Genomic DNA, 5,000 nt, shown 5'->3' with positions numbered 1-5,000 from the left:
AAGATGCAAAGAGGGTCGAAATTCAACATGTTCATCGGATCGGCAAAGGGAAAAATGGAGGACCACGGCCCATACTCGCCCGCTTTTTGCGGTACAAAGACTGTGAGGACGTCCTAGCTTCGAGCCGCCGGCTTCGTGGCACTAATTTTCAAATGTTTAAAGATTTACCAACTGAGTTCATTGACAGGCGAAAACCACAAGTGGAAACATTGAAAAAGGCCAGAAGAAATGGAATGCAAGCAGCTTTCAGTTTGGCGCAACCAGATAAGTTATACATTAATGGTGAATTTTGGCCTGTTGGTAGGGAACTGGCTATAACAGGGTGGTGAGAGTCTTGAATATGGTTTAACTAAAAGCCACACTGTAATTTTCAAATGAGTCTATGGCGGAGGCGAGCAGCAAGCCGAACGAACGGATTAGAACAAAAACCAATCAGTTGTACACTCCTAAACTCTTTATGTCCTACACTTGTTTTTATCACTGTTTGGTTGTGCATTTGTCCTTTGTTTATTTGTTAATTTTTCGTTCTACTATTTTCTTTGACCTTTTAGTTTACATCTATAGTTACTATCAGAGGTGTTCTTGGGTGGGGGGTGTCCAATGTGATACTCAGAAAAAATCATAGAAAAATCGGGCCTTATAATAGGATCCTTGAATGTTAGAGGAATAGGAGACAAGGTTAAGCAGCGTGAGATTTTGAACTGGTTACGCATGAAAAAAATGTCAATATATTTTATTCAAGAAGCCCATTGTACCGAAGACAATAAGCATGAATGGGGCTATCAGGCCTTTTTCGGTTGCGGCTCAAGCAAAAGTGCTGGTGTTGCTAGTCTGTTCAATAATAACTTCGATTTTCAAATTTCCAAAGCTTATACTGATCCCGAGGGACGCTTTATAACATGACTTAATTACCAGTGGAAAAAAACTGACCTTAGCAAATATATATGCACCAAATGAAGATGATCCTTCTTTTTTCACTTCGATCTTTGACCACTTGTTTGATTTCCAGTGCCAAGATATAATTCTAGGAGGTGACTTTAATTTAGTGCTTAGTGTTGAAAAGGATAAAAAAGGTGGTATGAGTAGGACTCATAAGAAGTCATTGGAAATAATCAACAACTATTGCGAAAGCTTAGATTTAGTCGATGTTTGGAGAGTATTAAACCCAGAACTTTTTAAATTTACGTGGCGATAAAGAAAACCGGAAGTTTACTGCAGACTTGATTTTTTTCTGGTAAGTCAAGGAATACTCTGTAACATAATCAAAGCAGATATCATTCCCCGATATAAAACGGACCATTCAATGATCGTTTTAGAAATCTCGCTACATTCTAATACTAGATGTAGAGGATTCTGGAAACTTAACACCTCCTTTTTAATTGAAACAGAATATATTAATCAAATCAAATTGATTATACAACAAACCAAAGATGAATACAGGGAAGATGAGTTTATTAACCCTAATCTGCTCTGGGAGATGATTAAAATGAAAGTTAGAGAGGAATCGATAAAATTTGGAGCCTCCAAGAAAAAGAAAATAATACTCGAGTTAGAAGATATTGAGCAATCAGTTGCAAATTGGAACAATATTTAAGTGATATGCATATTAATGATTCTCGAAAACAACAAATATGGACCGAGCTTGAAGCAAAGAAAGAACAAATAGAATCATTAATCGAATATAAAACAAAAGGGGCAATTATCAGATCGAAATCACGATGGTATAATGAAGGTGAAAAAAATACCAAATATTTTCTTAATCTGGAAAAGAGACATTGCAAGCAAGGAACAATTACTCAACTTAAAATCAGTGGAAAGGATTTTGCCGATACAGACAAAGAAATTCTGAATGAGTGTGAGTCTTTTTATCAAACTCTTTACAGTTCCAACACCAATAACGAGAAATCTAGTGACGTTTTTTTCCCACCACAGCAAAATCAAAATTATTTGACCAATGCAAAACAACTTGTTTGCAAAGGCTTGTTGAATAGGGAAGAATGTCTGCAAGCGCTAAACAGTATGAATTCGGACAAAACGCCAGATGCCCTCCCTTGCGAGTTTTACAAGATTTTTTGGAATGATGTGAGTGATATCTTGGTAAGTTCTTTTAACTATTCGTATGAAACAGGAACACTTTCAGTATCGCAAAGACGCGGAATTGTTAAACTTATTCCTAAAAAGGACGCGGATCTCAGTCTAATTAAAAATTGGCGACCCTTGACATTACTTAACTGTGACTATAAGATTGCAACAAAAGCCATAGCAAACAGAATAAAAATTTTTCTTCCGAAACTTATCTCTGAAGATCAGACAGGTTTTATTAAGAATAGATTTATTGGTGAAAATATCCTTTTAATTGATAGTGTTATTAGATACACGGCAGCGAGGAATATTCCCGGACTTCTTCTTTTCCTTGATTTCAAGAAAGCATTTGATACGTTAGAGTGGACTTTCATTCAAAAGACTTTGAAGTACTTTGGCTATGGCCCACAACTTCTAAAATGGATTAACATTTTTTACTGTAACACTGAAAGTTATATTTTGAACAATGGTTGGGCGAGCAATTTCTTTAAACCGACTAGAGGAGATAGGCAGGGCTGCCCTTTGTCGCCATACTTATTTGTTTTATCGGTAGAAGTAATGGCCAAAGCCTTTCGAAAAAATGAAAAAATTAGAGGAATAACTGTGAAGGCAAAAAATATTCAGTTGAGCCAATATGCAGATGACACCACGCCAATCTTGGACGGTTCTATAGAATCCCTTGAAGAATCTTTAAGACTATTAGATCTTTTTGGAGAGATATCTGGTCTCCGACTCAACTGTGGTAAAACAGAAGCTCTATGGATCGGCGCGAAGGTAAACAGTGATCTTAAACTCTGTCCTGAAAATAATTTTAAATGGCCTAAAGAAAAAGTTAAGGCTCTTGATTTTAACTTTTCGTCGGATTCAAATATAACAGTTTCTCATGATTACATAGATAAAGTGGAAACAGTGAAAGCGATGTTAAGTTGTTGGAAATTTCGTAGACTTAGTCTGCTTGGGAAAATTACAGTCATTAAAAGTCTTGCGGTATCACAATTGGTGTATTTACTTGCGCCACTTCAAACAGACCATAAAGCAATTAAAGAGATAAACGTGCTCTTTTACAAATTTTTATGGCACGAAAAAGGGGATAAAATAAACAGAAATGTTATGATAAACGATTTTTCTGAAGGAGGACTTAAAATGATTGACATAGAGTCTTTTAATAAATCTCTTAAATCATCTTGGATTAAAAAATATCTTGATCCTGAAAATAGTAGTAGCTGGAAGTCTTTTTTTGATTTAGAACTTCAGTCACATGGAGGAAAGACGATATTTTTAGGAAACCTTACTAGGAAGGACGCATGTTGTTTCATTGAGGTCTCAGACCCTTTCATCAAAGAAATTCTTGAAATTCCTTCACCGCAAACTTGAAATCCAAAGCACAGTTTTTATCTTCACCTCTATGGTATAACTCACACATAAAAATTGCAAATAGACCAGTTTTTTTCAAAGACTGGTCCCTTAAAGGTATAACCGAAGTTAAGCACATCCTAAATGATTCCTTTGAGTTTTTATCTTTGACTGCTTTTCAAGACAAATATAACCTTCAAGTTCCTCCCTTAAGTTATTACGGAATAATTTCGGCTACTAATTCTCTCCGTAGGCAAAGTGAAAGGACTAATGCTAGTTATGAGAGTTTCCTTTCAAAATTTCTAAAAAACTCAAAACCCTCTAGATTGATTTACAAGAAGTTAGTATCAATAAAAAGTGAGCTACCAACTCTAAGTCAAGAAAAATGGCACAAAGAAATTAATCTGGAACCCGGTCACAAAGTCAACTGGAAAGCAGCCTATGTCTTGGCCTTTACATGTACCAAGAGTTCAAAACTCATAGTTTTTAATTTTAAATTCCTACATCAACGACTTTCAACTAATAGTTTTCTTAAGAAAATAGGACGTATAGATAACGAGAAATGCACCTTCAGTCAATATGGTAAAGAAAGCCTCTTTCATTTATTTTGGGAATGTAGCAAAAGCCGTTGTTTTTGAAATCATGTTTTTTCATGAATGCAGGCCTGTAAAATTGTTAGTAAAGAATATGCTTTTCAGGTAGATACTTGCTTGGGACTGAGGCCAGATACCTCTAAATACAATTTGCAAATTAATTTTTGTTTTTTGACAAGCAAACATTTCATCTGGCTGTGTAAATTTAAAGAACAAAAGCCAATTTTCGAAGAATACTTACGGCATCTACAATATATTCATAAAGTAGAGAAGGAAGATACAACAACGTGAAAGAAATGGGAACCGCTATTGCTTTAAAAATAAATAAATAAATACAGAATCCAGCACCTTGTTCTCCAACTGTACAGGTAATTCCGATGTTGTAGAGTATAATAAATTGGTCTCTCCTCTCAACACAAGAGCACCTCCTCCTTTTTTTTATTTGTTTTATTTTTTCTCTATTATGGAAACATATTCCGTGTTTGTGGGTGTGAGTGTGTTTGTGGGGGAGGGAACATGTAAGGTGATAATAATAATAAAATAAAAAATAAAATAAATAAAATAAATAAATAAAATTTCCACCAAGTAAGGATGACGAGTATCTCCATCACTTTTATACGGGAGTTTTCCCTGGTCCTTGGGCCTATTACTGTTGAAGAAGACAATTGACATACCTTGTCCGGGCTGGCAATACCTCCTTGACGTGTCTCCATCACAATGTCTCTTTGCAACGGCCTGAAATAGGCCTTGGCTTGCCCAAGCACACTTTGCAGATAGCTCACACTGACGCCATTCGTGGCATCGGAATGAGAAGCAGTTGTTTGGACCGCCCTTCCCCCAATGCCAGAAAGGCTGCCACTATGGTTTCATGAACCTCTGCCCCGTTTCCTTCTTTGGGGAACGATAATTTCTTCTCCCCCAGGCTGTTCAGTGACAGGTCAATCCTCTCTGAGGTTGACGGTGGGGTTTGCT

This window comes from Montipora foliosa, chromosome 5 (genome assembly GCF_036669935.1).
Source record: "Montipora foliosa isolate CH-2021 chromosome 5, ASM3666993v2, whole genome shotgun sequence".
Lineage (NCBI taxonomy): Eukaryota > Metazoa > Cnidaria > Anthozoa > Scleractinia > Acroporidae > Montipora > Montipora foliosa.
The sequence above is the reverse complement of the archived record's forward strand: the minus strand, read 5'-3'. Positions refer to the sequence as shown.